We start from the raw sequence: 18,890 nt of genomic DNA, 5'->3' as shown, positions 1-18,890 counted from the left end.
CCTGGGGGATGGGAGAAAGTCCTATATCATCATCATCCTCTGAATCAGAGGAGTCCTGTGGGAAGCCTGCCCCAAACTGATTCACCCCTGCATCAAGTGGAGAGCTGTGTGGTGTCTGGCTCAGGTCCCCCTGCAGACTCTCAGGATAGATTTGGAAGTTTTTAATATTTTCTTGAAAAGAAACAAGCATCTGTTTGTCAAGCCCCTTGCCCTGAAACAACGAACACCAGTGCTTTTTTAGCTCTGAGTTCCAGTAGCTAAGCTGAGCTGAGAGTTTTCTCTCCTTCTCAATAACAGAATTCATACACTGATTCAATAACCCCCCCAATTCAAAACATTCATCTGGGTCAAGGTTTCTGGTTTTCTTCTGTTTTTTCTTCGGAGCAAAATCTTCAGATTCACTTTCAGACAAGGCAGCAGCAGGAGGACGTTTCCGGTCAAGGGATGGTCTCCCTGTAGGTGTGACAGTTCCTAGAAGGAAAAGGCATAATTTTCTTTTACTGAATGGGGAGACTACATAACTGAAATAGGCAATTTATTATCATAAGAACAGACCATAGGCCCCCACCTAGTCCTACACCCTGTATCTCACACTAGGTAAAAAAAAGAGACTCCCTTGCATAGTCCACTTCTAAAATCCTGGCTTGTAACCCCCAGTGATTTTTTCCCCTCTTAAAGGCATCCAGTCCCAAGGAGTAAAGAAATAATTTTTGGCAAATTTAGTGGATAAATTTATACAAGTGGTTACCTTTCTGGTTGGGAATAGATGCTGCATTAGAAGTGGAGGGCCCTCCATCAGCTTTTATTTGAAGAATATTTTGCACAGGCACAGTATTTCCTGAATGTAGAAAAACTATATTTTAAAATCATTTTCTTTTAAAAATCTGACATTCCTAGGAAAAAAGAGGCATCAGATTACCACACCCCAACCCAATATTAATTTTATTTTTTAGTTTATATAGGGTGGAAATGGAACAGCTGATACCTTTCTGATTCCCCGCTGTTGAGGTACTAGGTCTTGGTGACATGGGAATGTTTCTTTGGACCACATTACCAGGTGGTGGAGGCATTGGCCTTGGATTTCCTGAATGTAGACAAACCAAAATTTAAAAGCGCTAGAAAATAGTGACATAGGATTTTCCATCAAAAATATTCCTATTATGTAATTTATACAGGTAGTTACTTTTTTTGTGACTGTCCAGAGCATGTGGTTTGGACGTGCCAGGCTTTGGACTCAATGGAGATTTTCCTTGGGGTCCACTAACACCTGCTTGACTTTGCACAGACACAGTATTTCCTGAATGTGGAAAAACCAAAATTTTTTTTTAAAAAAAAGGCCTAGGATTACCTCCCCCTGTGCTGGATTTTGGTGACCCTCTAGCAACTAAAAAAGGCCTAGGATTACCTCCCCCTGTGCTGGATTTTGGTGACCCTCTAGCAACTAAAAGGATAAAAGGAAAAAAAATATATCGGCATATAATAAATAATAAATAATAAATAATAAAAAAAGATTTTCCTTGTTATTAATCATAAAAAATACCTCTTTTAAAAACGCCCGAACCACCACCACCACCACATCTGGCTGTGAGAGCTGAATCAATAATTCCTTTAGCTGAAATGATCAGAAATTTAATTTTATATTAAATATTTATAAATGGGCAATAAAAAAGGGGAGCAATAGCAGAATTTTTACCTCTTTTGAAAAGGGCGGGGGATGATTCTCCTTCAAAACAAAGAAATAAAACAGAAAAAATAATTATGATTATATATAGGATATCCACTTTCATGATTTTTAAATAAAATATGAGGTAACACATACCAGAACTGGAAGCTGAGTATAACCCATCAGAACTGGGTGGGGGGGTTAATCTGGTACTTGAAGGAAGTCCTACAGTTTTTTGTTTTTTTTAAAAAAATAAAAATGAGTAGGATCACTTTACTTATTTTAAAAAGAAACTTAATTAAAAAATATGCACAGTTTTACCTTTTCGAAATATGAAAGTCTTTTTCATACAGTCTGAATTGTCACCTGACTGGCTAGGGGGATCTGAAAAAAAAGAACCATTTTGAATTGCTCAATATTCAGAGGAAATAAAAAAATAAAAATGGAGACTGAACAAATACCTGGTTTAGCAGTTGATTCCTGCAGTGCCCCCAGAAACAGCACTAAATTTGAAACAGAAGAAGACATATAAATGTTTCTTGTAGTTTTAAAAATAATAGAATACTATTATTTAAGATGATTCTCACCATCAGATTCCTGTGAAATATTTGGTTCATCTTCCTCTGACATTCCACCAATCAAACAATTTTTTTTTTGCACTGTACACCTGGAAAAAAAAGACAACATTTTTTGCCCTATGGCCAAAATTCAAGACAGACCCTTCATCAAATTGACACAAGGGGGCAGTCAAATTCCATGGGAAAAAGCAAAAGTCATGCACCTCACACAAAATTCAACACCTGAAAGAGAGAGAGACAGCTAGGATTTTTTAACTCCTGTCAATATTAGCCCCTGAGCACATACAGAGTGAAAAATACAAACCTTGAATAAAAACAGTCTGACATACAGATTCTGATAGAGAGAAGCAATATTTAATTCTAACAGATTCACACAGGCCCTTGCAGTGTTGGAAAATGCTCAAAACATTCCACCCCCTCCCTCCCAAAAATCAAGATTTCAAACAATTTGCACTGACCACTTGTAAAGTGTAAAGGCACACAGGCCCACATTGAATAAGAGAGGCCCCTGCTGACAGCCCCACACCACCCACCTGCCCACCCCTCCACACACACACACACACACACACACACACACACACACACACACACACACACACACACACACAGAGGCAAGTTTCACACAGACATGTTGGTTGGCATAGTACATTCATACAAAATTATGCAGCCAGCAATACAGATGTAAGATTTTCTCAGACCATGAATGCCCCAGAGCACTTGCAGTCTGACATACAGATTCTGACATAAAAGACATACAGATAGATAGAGAGAAGCAATATTTAATTCTATCAGATTCACACAGACCCTTGCAGTGTTGGAAAATGCTCAAAACATTCCACCCCCTCCCTCCCAAAAAATCAAGATTTCAAACAATTTGCACTGACCACTTGTAAAGTGTAAAGGCCCACAGGCCCACATTGAATAAGAGAGGCCCCTGCTGACAGCCCCACACCACCCACCCGCCCACCCCTCCACACACACACACACACACACACACACACACACACACACACACAGAGGCAAGTTTCACACAGACATGTTGGTTGGCATAGTACATTCATACAAAATTATGCAGCCAGCAATACAGATGTAAGATTTTCTCAGACCAAGAATGCCCCAGAGCACTTGCAGTCTGACATACAGATTCTGACATAAAAGACATACAGATAGATAGAGAGAAGCAATATTTAATTCTATCAGATTCACACAGACCCTTGCAGTGTTGGAAAATGCTCAAAACATTCCACCCCCTCCCTCCCAAAAAATCAAGATTTCAAACAATTTGCACTGACCACTTGTAAAGTGTAAAGGCCCACAGGCCCACATTGAATAAGAGAGGCCCCTGCTGACAGCCCCACACCACCCACCCGCCCACCCCTCCACACACACACACACACACACACACACACACACACACACACACACACACACACACACACAGAGGCAAGTTTCACACAGACATGTTGGTTGGCATAGTACATTCATACAAAATTATGCAGCCAGCAATACAGATGTAAGATTTTCTCAGACCAAGAATGCCCCAGAGCACTTGCAGTCTGACATACAGATTCTGACATAAAAGACATACAGATAGATAGAGAGAAGCAATATTTAATTCTATCAGATTCACACAGACCCTTGCAGTGTTGGAAAATGCTCAAAACATTCCACCCCCTCCCTCCCAAAAAATCAAGATTTCAAACAATTTGCACTGACCACTTGTAAAGTGTAAAGGCACACAGGCCCACATTGAATAAGAGAGGCCCCTGCTGACAGCCCCACACCACCCACCTGCCCACCCCTCCACACACACACACACACACACACACACACACACACACACACACACACACACACACACACACAGAGGCAAGTTTCACACAGACATGTTGGTTGGCATAGTACATTCATACAAAATTATGCAGCCAGCAATACAGATGTAAGATTTTCTCAGACCAAGAATGCCCCAGAGCACTTGCAGTCTGACATACAGATTCTGACATAAAAGACATACAGATAGATAGAGAGAAGCAATATTTAATTCTATCAGGTTCACATACAAATTCCAAGGCAAGGAGAGCAATATGCTTACCAAATGAAGTGCAGCCTTCTATTTTTGGAAGATCTACTGACACACACAATAAGGTGTCCCCTTTTATAGGAAAAATCTCTGTACCCTCACATCTGGACATTCCAATTAGTTTTTTCTTCCCAGGCCCATACAATAAACAAAAAATGATGGTAAGTTAGTATGTTTTTATTTTCACACCATAAATCTTAAAAGAAGTCACGTAAAAAACAGACCCCAAATTCTGTTTCACATGTCAAAAAATTTCCAAGTTATTGGAATGCAATCATTCAGGATTAACCCATTGACCTGTATCTGGTTTTTGCACGTGTAAAAAACCACACAGGTCAAAAAATTGATATATTTCGAAGTTAATGGAATGCAATCATTCAGGATTAACCCATTGACCTGTATCTGGTTTTTGCACGTGTAAAAAACCAGACACAGGTCAAAAAATTGATATATTTCGAAGTTAATGGAATGCAATCATTCAGGATTAACCCATTGACCTGTATCTGGTTTTTGCACGTGTAAAAAACCAGACACAGATTCTGATTCCCAGTCTCATGGAATATAAAATAGCTGAAATTGTTTTCCCATATAAAAATGTGTCTGATCAGCTTCTGATTTTCAGTCCTTTTTTTTTAGTGTAACCCCTATGTGAGCAGGTTCTATTCTCCCATGCCCCCCAAGCCCATGTCTTCTAAAATTCAATTGAAATAAACCCCCCCTTGTAAGCAACAAACACACAAGACCTTGTAAAAAAATTTGATTTTTTATTTCCATACATAGAACAATAAGCAATCCCCTCTCTCACTTGTCTTCTCTCTACTTCTAAAATTCCATTGAAAGCATCATTTCCCTAGTCATGCAAGATCTGCAATTTATTCCTAAACATGCACATTTTTTTTTAAAATAAGCATTCTCTCTCTCTACTTTTTTTCCCTAGTCATGCAAGATCTGCAATTTATTCCTAAACATGCACATTTTTTTTAAAATAAGCATTCTCTCTCTCTACTTTTTTTCCCTAGTCATGCAAGATCCATATATTAATATTCCATTCCACTCCATTATTATTCCAATAATATTACATCAGATAAAACCAAAAAGATTTGGCTTTGACCACTCTTTCAACAGAAAAAAGAAAAACACGATCTTGCGGCTGAAGCAGATTAGCAGCTATTTTATGGGGTTCAGATTCAAATTTATATACATGATCCAATAAAGACATAACGTATTCAGGAAATTCCTGCTTCATCTCCAGACAACCTAATGAAAATGCAATACAGATACACGTGTGCAACAGACTTCTAATGTCCAATTTCTTCATAACCCTGCGCAGCATGTCTCGAATAAACTCCTGAGTCCAGTCCAAGCAGACATGGGCGTCCTGGTTTGGGGCCTTTGTTTGACATCCGTCACAGGACACTTCGAGAAATTTTGATACACAATACTTCACTATGGTGAACAAACTTGCTCTCAGCACACTCTTTGTGATTCTCTGCCTTGTCTGTGATGTCAGATTTTTGTTCTGTCTGTCCAGCGGGAGAACCCCTAAAATGTTCCGTAGCGTTTTGAAAGCGTCTTGGTTCACATCCTTCTTTGGAATAGCCTACAAAAAAACACAAATAAGTATTTTTTGATTTTACATTTCAGGCAACACACTCACGTATGCACTCAAGCAAGTGATTTACCTCTGCTTCAGTTTCTCTAGGTACAGGTGGCTCTTCCATTGCAAATTGGTAAACCAGGTTCAAAGATGGAAACGGTAACACATCATCCTCTTCATCTTCATAACGCCTACATTTTTGCTTCTTCTTCATAGGTGCCTGCGGTAGGCTTTGAGAATCAGTGGGCCTGTCTGGGGTCTCTGATTCATCGCAGCTCTCCATCTTGAGCAGTTTGCGAACGTAGTTTTGAGAATCCACGGGTCTGACTGGTGTCTCCCCCCCCTCAGAAGGCGGCACGTTCTCCTTCTCTTCTTCGGGGCTCTCCATCTTGACCACCACCATAGTGTGATTTTCACTCTCCTCCCCGGCAGGGGATTCGCACTCCAACTGGGGAGTCTCGGTCTCAGAAGGCGAAGTGGGTGAGCTTTTCAGAGGGGAGGCCATGGCAGAAACAGCAGCAACAGCAAAAGGCTGAACAGGTTTCTCCCTCCCCCCCCCAAAGGACCTGTGCCTTAAATACAAGGACATGTCCGGACCTGTTCCCACTCCCCCTTTTTTCCCATTGGCTCCACATGGTGGTCTGAGAGCTATGAAACCTGCGCCTATTGGTCGGCGACGATGGGGCAAGTTGTTTGAGTGGTCACATGAACCCCTTTCCCACACTTTATTGGCGGGCTCCTTTTCCCGCCAAACCAAATGTCGGGGAGCTACAAAACCCTTCCCTAGCGGTCGAGGGGAACGGGGCGAGTTGTTTGAGTGGTCACATGAACCCCTTTCCCACACTTTATTGGCGGGCTCCTTTTCCCGCCAAACCAAATGTCGGGGTGCCCCAAAAACCCTCCCCAGTGGTGGGGGGCAGTGGGGGGAGTTGTTTGAGGGGTCACTTGAACCCCCTTAGGGGGCGGGATTTCCAGTAAAAAGGGGCGGGACCAGCTGTCAAAGATAGTTTTGACATAAGGTATGTACTTCCTACTACTGTTCTTGTTAGACAATGTAAGACAATGAGGGCACAATCCTAACCAGGTCTACTGAGAAGTATGTCCTATTTTGTTGAATGGGGTTTACTCTAAGGGAAATGTGGATAGGATTGCAGCCTGAGTTGGGCAATTATGCCTTATTTAAGAAGACAGTTCAAATCAGCTCAGAATCCAGGCAGAGCATGTAAGGCCCACATTCAGAGTCTTAAAGGAAAAAAATAAAATATAGCCCAGTGTACTCCATGCTTCAAGAATCCCTTCTTTCAATGATCAGCTTTCAAGGCAGAAAGCAGAGTTTGCTACTCCATACCTCTATGGCCAAAGCTTTTGGGGATTAATAGCCCCACAGGAAAAGGTAGAAAGCAGTGACGATTCTGGCTCCTGTTCTGCCTGGGGTCAGGATTAAAAAATGCTGGTTGCGTCTGGAGGCCTTCTGAGGATCTGAAAATATCACTTCCAGTTTTCCAAGAAACGGAAAGTGATGTTTTAAGGCCCTCTGGAGTGCAGCCCTCAGAAGGCCTCCAGATGGAGAGGCAGTGGAACTTGGTGACCCTTGGGGCAGCACAGCTTGGGGGGCTGCACCGCCTCAGCCGGAAACACTTGCACCCATGGACCCACCCCTTGTTTAGCTCCCATGTTCCCTGGCAGGCACATGATTGGAAAAAGACAAGGTCTACTGCAGGAATCTTTCAGATGCCGAAACACCACAGAAGCCTCCAGGGGACCAAAGTGCCCCAAACCAGAGAAGAACGGGCAGGAAATGGCAGAGAGAGCTCAGCCTCCACTGTGATGATGCAGGTGCTGTGGCTTCTGGTAGCCCAACACAGAGGCTCTTGATTCTATGCTAACCTTTGAGTTGCCATAGAATCAAGGAGCCCCATTGTGGGACTCCTCGCTTTACCCAGGGGAAGGGGATGAAAGTGCCACGGCCAACCTCTTGTTCCCTAAAAGCCTCTAGCCCACTCATCTGTGGTTGGTCTGTGGAACTCCTTGCCACAGGATGTGGTGCTGGCGTCTACCCTAGACGCCTTTAAAAGGGGATTGGACAAGTTTCTGGAGGAAAAATCCATTACGGGGTACCAGCCATGATGTGTATGCGCAACCTCCCGATTTTAGAAATGGGTTATGTCAGAATGCCAGATGCAAGGGAGGGCATCAGGATGAGGTCTCTTGTTATCTGGTGTGCTCCCTGGGGCATTTGGTGGGCCGCTGTGAGATACAGGAAGCTGGACTAGATGGGCCTATGGCCTGATCCAGTGGGGCTGTTCTTATGTTCTTGTATCAGGCCATAGGCCCATCTAGTCCAACTTCCTGTATCTCACAGAGGCCCACCAAATGTCTCAGGGAGCACACCAGATAACAAGAGACCTCATCCCAGTGCCCTCCCTTGCATCTGGCATTCTGACATAGCCCATTGCTAAAATCAGGAGGTTGCACATACACATCATGGCTTGTAACCTGTAATGGATTTTTCCTCCAGAAACTTGACCAATCCCCTTTTAAAGTCATCCAGGCCAGATGCCGTCACCACATCCTGCGGCAAGGAGTTCCACAGACCAACCACAAGCTGAGTAAAGAAATGTTTTCTTTTGTCTGTCCTAACTCTCCCAACACTCAATTTTAGTGGATGTCCCCTGGTTCTGGTGTTATGTGAGACTGTAAAGAGCATCTCTCTATCCACTCTATCCTTCCCGTGCATAACTGTGGATTCTCAATCATGTCCCCCCTCAGCCGCCTCTTTTCTAGGCTGAAGAGGCCCAAACGCTGTAGCCTTTCCTCATAAGGAAGGCGCCCCAACCAATTCAAAGCATCCACCAGAAAGCCGCATTCATGCCTTTTCTTTAGAATTCTGAGTGGAACGTCCTTTATCACAATGATCTGTACTCCTTCTACTGTGAGCTTTATCTTTGCATGTTGCTGTAGAACCATATCTCTTATCCTTTCTCTTGTGAAATGCACTAATATATCTCTTGGAAGTTTCCTCAACCTTGCAATCCTTGTATTTACTCTGTAGACTCAATCGATCTCCAACTCCATCTCATTAGGATCACTTGGTAAAAAAATTGCCAAAATTTCTCTCATCCTGGCTCTTATCTCCTCTCCTTCCTGTTCTGGTATAGCTCTGAATCTTAAAATATTGTCTTTTTGCGCCCGTTCCATCAGTGCCAACCTATCTTGATTCCTATCCTCTCTGACTTCCAAATCCTCCAGTTTTGTCTCATGAACTTTTATTGTGTCATTTATCCCTTCTGTCTTTGTCTGTTTCTTCCCACATTGTATCCGAATATGACATGTTTGTTTGCATCTGTAATTTCATCTCCTGCATTTCTTGATGCAATGTTTCGAATTTCCCATCCATCCCTTCTATTTTTTTCTGCAAACGATTTTCCATCTTCATTAGTAAATCTTGAATAGCTTCCAGATTCAGCTCTTTCCCTGATGATCTTGGTGGGGATTTCTCTTTATGTATCTGTTCCAACATATTATGTCTCCTAGTGGTGGCCATTATCCCTTTAAAAATCTCAGTTTATCACAATCCACAGGTAATTATCTTAAATTTCCACAGGTGCTCCGATCTGTAACACTTCACCAGAAGTTGTCTTAATTCACCACCAGATGTCAGTATATTCCTTAATGCAAAAACCTCAGCAAACAGCCTATTGTTTTAATTTTGTTATCTTCTATTATTAATGTTGGTAACTTAAACAAAGCATTATAACCATAACAAGCTTCTCACTTCCCAGAAGAAATGGTAAACAAAACTGATAAACTAAAAAAAAAAAAACTTTATCAGCACGACAAAAAAGCGAGACAGTCTTCCTTCTGTCCCACACACTGTAGAGTTTTATAAAACAAAAAAATCCAAAGGAATAAACTCCAAAAGGGTTTTATAAAAACTCTTAACGTTTCTCTCCTTAACAATCTCAATCCCAGTTTGAAAATCCACCCAACTGGGCATTTATACTGTATTCCATAATTTCTTTCCTTTTAACTCTTTATAGTTCTTAATTCTTAGTCCTTTAATTATTTCTTGTCTCGTTGCTGTTAGTCCCTCTTGTCTTTCAAGTCCAAATATTTCTTTCTCTTTTCCCGACTGTGTTCTCTGCTACGTGTCCCAGAAAAATAAAGCTGTAGGAAGGGGGGTCAGGCTTAAGTCCCTGGCTGAGCTCAATAGCCTCCAACGCCTTCGCTCTGAAACTGTTTTACACCCAGAGCCTTCGCCCCAGGGAGATAAAACAGGAGCATCTGGAGTGAATTGTGGTTAATCTCACGCCATAGCCCCTTTCAGTCCAGGGGGTTTAGATTAAATCTGACAGATGTATCTGCTGATAAGCAGAGCTTCCAGCAGCCATCTGCCCACCATGTCTCCCTAACCTTTGCTCCTCTCTTAAGAAACGGGATGTACGCAGTCTTGACTTGGAGACAAGCTGCAGCCCTCAGGAGTTGTAGGAGAGCAAAGAAGCACTTCTGAGATTGAAAACAGCCCTGCACAGTTAGCAAGAACACAGGGCTCTACTTATTCACAATGATTCATGTTGCTTTCTAGTAAGGGGCCTGTTTTGGGATCAGAAGCAGGTCTCTATTAGGGGATTCAGTCCTGCTGGGTGGACCATAGCAGCTTCTCCCATTCTGCATATTGTGCCTGCTTATTGGCTCAGGTTCCTGCAGGAGGCAGATACCAGGAGAAGCCCCCAGAAGAGGGTTGGCTTCATCTCAGCTGCCTGGGACCCCAGGTCTAGAGCCCAGGAGACAGGGCCCCACTCACAGGACTTGGGTGGAAAGAGCTGAGGATGTTGCCTTGCAGGGAAATCGGACAAATGGGACAGGGAAAGTCTGAGCATGAGATGCGTCTGGAAAAATGACATTCATTTTCACTGGGATTTCTTCTGCTGGTTAAAAATGCTGAACAAACCCCTGGCAAACCTCTGGGCTGCTGGCATTTCCACAGGGCTCCTCTGGGAGTCAGAAAGAAGCTGGGAAGCCAATTTGCCGGAGACATTTCAAATTAGCTGTAACAGGGGTGCTTTATTTTGTGTCCACACCCTCATTTATTCACCAACAGAGTGCCCTAGCAAAAAGCAGGAGTGTGTTTGTTTGTGTGAGTGAGTGTGTGTGTGTGTGTGTGTGTGTGTGTGTGAGAGAGAGAGAGAGAGAGAGAGAGAGAGAGAGAGAGAGACCAATACGTTGCACTATGTTTTGAAATGTTATATATATATTGTACACTATATACATTATCCATTATATATACACATTATTTATGTAACATATAAATGTTGTATAGTATATAAAAACACATACATACATATATTTCTGTATATATAAATATGTATATGTATATATGTGTATATATATATATATATATATATGTGTGTATATATATATATATGTGTGTGTGTGTGTGTGTGTGTGTGTGTGTGTATGTGTATATATATATATATATATATATATGTATATATGTGTATATATATATATGTATATATGTGTATATATGTGCATATGTGTATATATGTGTATATATGTATATATGTGTATATACATGCATATATATTGCATACATATAAATATGTATATACATGCATATACACAAACACAGACACATACATATATATACATACATATACAAACACATATACATATATATATTTAATTCTATATAAAATTAAATAAAATATATATTATATATTTTAAATATATATATAGAATTTATATCTATATAATTAAATATATATTAATTAAATTTATATATAGAAACTACATCTATAGAATTAAATATATATAGAATATATAGAGAGTTAAATATATATGTAAGTATTTGTGTGTATATAATTAAATATGTATGTATGTATGTATGTATGTATGTATGGGTATACATGTAAAGGTGTAAAGCTTTAGAAGCCACCACTGGTTCTGAAGGCAAGGGAGAGGGGCTGCTTTACACCAGCATTGGGGAGCCTGCACAACTTCGTGTTTTGCACCCCCCCTCCCAGGAACGTCTGTGCTTACAGGGCAAAAACAGTCATCTTGTAGGTCAAAAGGAAGCTGATTCCCGTCCCCCCCTTTTCAGAAACTCAAAGTCTCTTCGCGCAATAGAGGACATGGAGGATTTCCACAATTTCCAAACATGAAGACATGTGCAAAGCAGCAGCACAGTTTCTGACTATGTGGGGAGGCTGAGTGAGACTTCTGCGTGGTCCCAGAGGCGGGCCAGGCTCCATGCCGCGGGCATTTGCCCCTTTCACATAATGGCAGGTCTGCCACTGAGGTAGTTGCCTTGACAAAATCCAGGAGCAGAATTCTCGTTGTCTTGCATGGTCTGGAGCCTGATCTCGTGAAACTCGTAAAGCTTTTTAAAAGTTTTATTCAGGATGTTGGAAAGTTCCAGCTTTCTTGGTGTTCAATCATAGCTCATTTTCTGCTTGACTGTCCATGTTGCATCCTTGTTTCACAGGGGGGGCCCTGGAACCTGAGAAGATCTCCTAAGGAACCATAGCTACAAAAGGCTGAGAATGGACTTAATAATCAGATTTTGCAGCAATTTTGGTGGAAACTTCGGTGCCCAAACAGGCTTTGGCACCGGCTTTGGCTGCTTAGCTGAACCTGGCCAAGGCAGACTTGGTGGAGGCTTCCATGGTCTCGGTGGTGGTGGAAGCACTGGAGCTGTCCCTGTTGTCATCCCCTCCGGTGTAAGTCAGCTCCCACCCTCATCCAGCTGGCCACCTCCCTGGTAACCATCCCTGGACCAGTTCTCTCTGCTAGCTGTGAGCCAGCTAGCTCACAGGGAGGGCACCAGGATGTATGTCTGTATGTATGTATGGGTATACATGAAAAGGTGTAAAGCTTTAGAAGCCATCACTGGTTTTGAAAGCACTAGTTCCTGACCAGCTCAACATGTTTGAAGAAGCACTGGAAATTCTCTTCAAACACTTTGAAAAATTTGTCGTTAGAGTTATAGAAATATGGACTCCTCCTTGTTTCTCCAGCCAGGGTGAGATGAGCAGGCTGAACACCAAGGAACTCCCAGATGGATTGAAGGTGAGACGGGATCAAATGGCTCCTTCTTCGTATGGAGTTGGGGCCGATGCTAAGAGTCTGGGTGCTAAGTGGGGGGTGGCTTGGGTGGAAGACCTGCTTACATCTTAGAATGCCCCCAGCAAAAGAAGCATCAACTCCCCATTGGGGGATATCAGGGAGGGCTGCCCATTTGACCCAAATGTTTCTCCAGTTGTTTATGGCCTTAATGCGAAATGGGCAACTCCTGCACACCTTCACCCTCCAGTTCAGTCCCGTCCTGGTCGCAGACCCTCCTGCCCCATGCTCAAGGCTTGGTGGTCTTCTTGTGATGTCATCAGGCCCAGACTCCAATCGCTCAGCTTTTGGGGTGCTTCTGGTCTAGCAACCAGGAGTCCTTTGACCTGCTGGGTTCAGCCACGGACAAGGAGTTGGGCTTTCATTGTCCCCATTGAAACAGCTCTTCCCTGATGGTCTGTTTCAGGCTCAGGCCAACACCCAGAGCATGGCTGATCGTGACCGATTCTACACCGTTCTAGCGGATGCCTCCAGGCCAGCAGTGGGAAGGGGCTCATCTCCCAGCACTGACCCTGACGGAGGTCTTGCAAAAACAACTGGAAGCCTTGCTGCGTCTGTCCGGGAGACTTTCCAGGAGGGCCCACCATCAGCCCCTGTTTTGATGCCCTTCTTGCATCAAACACCCTCAAGACCCCTTGGCACTGAAGAGGAAATGATCAGGAATTTTCTAGAAATGCCACTAAGATCTGGGTGACCTCTGGAGAGGCAAATGCAATTTTGAACAAGTAGGAAATGGCCACCATGACATAGATCCAATTATCTTTATCTTTTACTTCTGGGTCCAAATGTCACCTATGTTCCCTCCTATACCCTTGTTCTCTGCTACTTCCACTTCTGAAGGGGTCCTGCTTAATAATTCATTGGAGATGAAGGAAGTAGACTTCACTGAGTAAATAAGGAGTTCCTCACCAGGACTGTCTTGCTTTGCTTATTCCTCCTGGGGCTAAAGGATAATTTCCAGCCCCCTGCCCTTTCCTTCTCATTAAAGCTGAACTTACACTGAATCTTTGGTGTCCTCCATTATTAGTAATAATTATTATTATAATGAAGTATAACAATGTATTATGTCATTTTCAGACTATGGTCTCTTCTGCACCCATACACCAGCCATAGGTTCAGGTCATCACACTGCCCAGCTGGCTGGACCAACCCCTCAACATGAAGAGGTTGCTGGCGCGGAAGCACCAAAAACTCATGGCTATACATTCAGGAGGGATTCAGCCCATCGTCCCATCTCATTCTCTGCCAAGGCAAGCTGGTGGTGTGTGGGTGGCCTCCAATTTTGCCATTTCACACAAAGCTCATCACGTGCCTCCCCTTAATTAGCTTTTTATGGAGGTGATGAGCAAGGGATCCTCATTAAAGAGTCATTTACTGGCACCTGGGGATCAATATGTGCTTGGTTCCCTCCGTCCTCCCCTGGGCAATTTCAGGCTGTCTGGAGCCCAATAGCAGGGACACCCCTTCTTGGCTCAGGGAGACTCCTGACCCATCTAGTCTGTTCAAGGACTTTGCCTCTAGCCCCACATTTGCAACCCCAGATCTCAACAAACCAGTTAGTGAGTGGATTTCCATCCAATCAATTAAAAGTTTCCTAATCAGCTTGGGACACGCCCATTGGCATGGACCCCAGCTCATCCCAGCTGCAGCAAGGTGTATAAAGCATGCCACTCGAAACTTCGCCTTATCACAAGCACTTCACTCCCACAGAAGACCAGAACGAAGAGCTATGACGACGGACTTGGTGAGTTTCAATTTATAAACCTTTTCTCTATCCATAGAGCACACATTGACATCCTTGATGGCGTCTCCTCAATGGGATATTCAGCAGCTTCAGTTTCTCTCTCTCTCTCTCTCTCTCTCCAGGAAATGCTGGTGCCAGGCTGTCTATGGCAAAGCTAGTAGTGAGGAACGAGGCTGCACGGGCTGGGGTTTATCTCTGCCAGAATGGTCATGGCAGAGCCTTCTCTTCTAGGCTTCTAGACTCAAGGAGACAACTCAGTCCTGAGTGTCCACAAGGAAATCCCCCAATGGCCACGGACCGCCGGCTAAGATTTCAGTGCGGAATTGTCAGTATCCTGCCACGATTTTGTGTTTTGTAATCTAGATATACCCATGGGAGACAAACAGTGTTTGCGTCTTGACATATTTGATTGTGTGTGTCCAGGTCCCAGCTGGGCACCTGTCTGGCTGGAGGTCACCCAGAGGGCAGCGATTCCCCTCCCAGCTGGCAGCCATACCGAAAAGTCTGCAGAGCCCTCATTTAATTAACATTTAATTTAATTAACAGTATTTATATACCGCTTTTCAACTGAACATTCACAAAGCGGTTTACAGAGAAAAATCAAATAACTAAATGGCTCATGAAATGGCCCACAGCCTGGAGAGGCTGGGAGGGGCAGGATTTCACGCCAATTGGGGCCAGGCAGGAGGGAGGGCCATGCTGGAACATCAGGTACAGCGTGAGGTACCCACAAGCTCAAAGCAGGACCAGTGTGCAGTGTTCTTTCCAGATTATTTTTTTCGCCCCCTAAAGATCTCTGAGCCTCAAAGAGGCTTCCAACTTAATTTAAAGTGGCTAAAATGCAATGTAATTATTGAAAACAGTGCATTAAATACACTGCATTAACAGTGCAAGAATACAGTGCATTTAAAACCAACTGAAAATAATATCCAATGATGGGATCATGGACAGGCACAGCCTGGGGTAGATAAAACCCAGCCTGAGCAGCAACATGAGAGGAGGGGAGGGGAGGGAGTTGGTGGGAGGCAAGAATGCTGGGTGGGAGATGGGATTAAAACTAGCAATTCTCCAGGGTGTTTGCTTGCTATCTAAAGTGAGTGCAGGGTCTGCAGCATAAGGGGCCTTTCTTTTTTTTTCTTCTTCTTCTTCTTAACATAAATATTAAAACACAAAATACCACAACAGAGACGCAGCCTCTTGCATCCATCAGCAAGGCCTGGGAGCAAAGGGTTAAGCTAATCAGAAGATTATATAACTTCTTCTGTTTCACTTGACTGATTTCTCAGGAAGTCAGTGCTAGTTAGCAAGAAATCAGCTGAAGATAACAACAGAAAGTACCGTCATCATAAAAAGGTACTGTCATCATAAAAAGGGGAGGCTTTTTATGAACATCATAAAACAAGTGCAAACAGGTACAAACAAACAGAAGTTATCCAACTTCTTCAAGTTTAACTTGACTGAATTCTCAGGAAGTCAGTGCTCGTTAGCAACAAATCCACTAAAGATACAAAAGAAAGTATCCTCATCATCAAAAGGCATCTTAACAAACAGGTGCAGCCTATAAATGACCGGGCTGCTTCAGTCCAGAGGTGAGCAGGAACTGTGCATTTCTGGAGAAGGCCCTGAGTCAGAGCGGCCGACTGTGGTGAAGGTCATTTGTGTTTCGCTCAAGTCCTTAGGAAAATGCAGCCTGTGACCTGGGAGCTCCCTCAAGATGGGGAATGCACAAACACAATGCTGTTCCTCCATGTGCCTCTTAGCACCAGTTGCAGGAGAGATATAGTGGGAAAGGGTTCTGCCTTCCTCTCCTGTTGGGGGGCTTCCCAGAGGCAACAGGAGGGGGTCCTGTAAGACGCATACCTCCATGGGGTGATGGAGCCCTGCTGGACTGATAGGTCCATCTCGTTCTCCTTCACTTCCCCACCGGTGAGCTCCTCTCAGGGAGACATGGGCTTGCAAACCCCCCTGGTGCACACAGGTTCCTGAGCTATGATAATCTCCAAGAAAAGTCTATGTGATTCTCGACTGTACCGTTCCAGCCTGCGGGGTGGACTTGCATCTTTCAGTTCACCCCAACCAAAGAAACATTAATTCCCCATTGAAGGATACCGATGAGGTCTGTCCATTTGCCCAAAACGCTCCTCCACCTGTTTCTGGCCTTGATGGTTAAGCCTCAGTTGAGGAGTGATGGTATCTATCAGAGATGGAAAACGTTGGAGGGGGTGGCACTCGAGTCGAGTCTTGAGTCTCCACCCGCCATGACCTGAGTCGCGCACAAGTCATAGCGGCAACTTGACCCACTGAAATGCCCAAGACATTTTGACTCGAGTCCCAAGTGCCTACTGGAACCAAGCCGTGGCACAGGGAAAAAAGGGGGCATGTGGGGGGGGGTGGCCATGGTGCCAGAAGATTGGAGGATAGCAAATGTCACGCCTATTTTTAAAAAGGGAAAGAGGGGGGACCCAGGAAACTATAGGCCGGTCAGCCTAACATCCATACCGGGTAAGACGGTGGAATGCCTCATCAAAGATAGGATCTCAAAACACATGGACGAACAGGCCTTGCTGAGGGAGAGTCAGCATGGCTTCTGTAAGGGTAAGTCTTTCCTCACGAACCTTATAGAATTCTTTGAAAAGGTCAACAGGCATGTGGATGCGGGAGAACCCGTGGACATTATATATCTGGACTTTCAGAAGGCGTTTGACACGGTCCCTCACCAAAGGCTACTGAAAAAAATCCACAGTCAGGGAATTAGAGGACAGGTCCTCTCATGGATTGAGAACTGGTTGGAGGCCAGGAAGCAGAGAGTGGGTGTCAATGGGCAATTTTCACAATGGAGGGAGGTGAAAAGCGGTATGCCCCAAGGATCTGTCCTGGGACCGGTGCTCTTCAACCTCTTCATAAATGACCTGGAGACAGGGTTGAGCAGTGAAGTGGCTAAGTTTGCAGATGACACCAAACTTTTCCGAGTGGTAAAGACCAGAAGTGATTGTGAGGAGCTCCAGAAGGATCTCTCCAGACTGGCAGAATGGGCAGCAAAATGGCAGATGCGCTTCAATGTCAGTAAGTGTAAAGTCATGCACATTGGGGCAAAAAATCAAAACTTTAGATATAGGCTGATGGGTTCTGAGCTGTCTGTGACAGATCAGGAGAGAGATCTTGGGGTGGTAGTGGACAGGTCGATGAAAGTGTTGACCCAATGTGCGGCGGCAGTGAAGAAGGCCAATTCTATGCTTGGGATCATTAGGAAGGGTATTGAGAACAAAACGGCTAGTATTATAATGCCGTTGTACAAATCTATGGTAAGGCCACACCTGGAGTATTGTGTCCAGTTCTGGTCGCCGCATCTCAAAAAAGACATAGTGGAAATGGAAAAGATGCAAAAGAGAGTGACTAAGATGATTACGGGGCTGGGGCACCTTCCTTATGAGGAAAGGCTACGGCGTTTGGGCCTCTTCAGCCTAGAAAAGAGATGCTTGAGGGGGGACATGATTGAGACATACAAAATTATGCAGGGAATGGACAGAGTGGATAGGGAGATGCTCTTTACACTCTCACATAATACCAGAACCAGGGGACATCCACTAAAATTGAGTGTTGGGCGGGTTAGGACAGACAAAAGAAAATATTTCTTTACTCAGCGTGTGGTCGGTCTGTGGAACTCCTTGCCACAGGATGTGGTGCTGGCGTCTAGCCTAGATGCCTTTAAAAGGGGATTGGACAAGTTTCCGGAGGAAAAATCCATTATGGGGTACAAGCCATGATGTGTATGCGCAACCTCCTGATTTTAGAAATGGGTTATGTCAGAATGCCAGATGCAGGGGAGGGCACCAGGATGAGGTCTCTTGTTATCTGGTGTGCTCCCTGGGGCATTTGGTGGGCCGCTGTGAGATACAGGAAGCTGGACTAGATGGGCCTATGGCCTGATCCAGTGGGGCTGTTCTTATGTTCTTATGTTCTTATGATATTCTCAGATGTTTACAGTTCCCTTGTGGTCCCATACTGATGTGCTGAAGCGAGGTTCTCCTTCAGTTCCTTCAACCACGTGCCACAAGACCTGGCAAGTTCCTTCAACGTTCAAACCTTCATTAACGAGTCAAGTC

General features: G+C 43.9%; 2 long non-coding RNA genes across 3 annotated transcripts; both read right to left on the bottom strand.

Annotated features, from left to right (window-relative positions):
- Window positions 1–25: 25 nt before the first annotated feature.
- On the bottom strand, window positions 26–1,059 carry LOC136641432 (uncharacterized). The gene is made up of 3 exons (XR_010793871.1): window positions 986–1,059; window positions 749–838; window positions 26–471 (listed from the first exon to the last, which is right to left on the bottom strand). It is a non-coding gene; the product is annotated as an uncharacterized lncRNA (long non-coding RNA).
- A 3-nt stretch (window positions 1,060–1,062) lies between these two features.
- On the bottom strand, window positions 1,063–2,610 carry LOC136641431 (uncharacterized). Of its 2 annotated transcripts, XR_010793869.1 has the most exons (9): window positions 2,251–2,610; window positions 2,125–2,166; window positions 1,985–2,047; window positions 1,820–1,888; window positions 1,694–1,723; window positions 1,541–1,612; window positions 1,406–1,441; window positions 1,184–1,297; window positions 1,063–1,084 (listed from the first exon to the last, which is right to left on the bottom strand). It is a non-coding gene; the product is annotated as an uncharacterized lncRNA (long non-coding RNA). The 2 variants fall into 2 exon arrangements; XR_010793870.1 differs by lacking the exon at window positions 1,406–1,441.
- Between the last annotated feature and the right edge of the window lie 16,280 nt (window positions 2,611–18,890).

The sequence above is a fragment of the Tiliqua scincoides genome, chromosome 2 (assembly GCF_035046505.1).
Source record: "Tiliqua scincoides isolate rTilSci1 chromosome 2, rTilSci1.hap2, whole genome shotgun sequence".
NCBI lineage: Eukaryota > Metazoa > Chordata > Lepidosauria > Squamata > Scincidae > Tiliqua > Tiliqua scincoides.
Note: the sequence above shows the minus strand (reverse complement) of the source record. Positions and strands in the feature narration are given on the sequence as shown.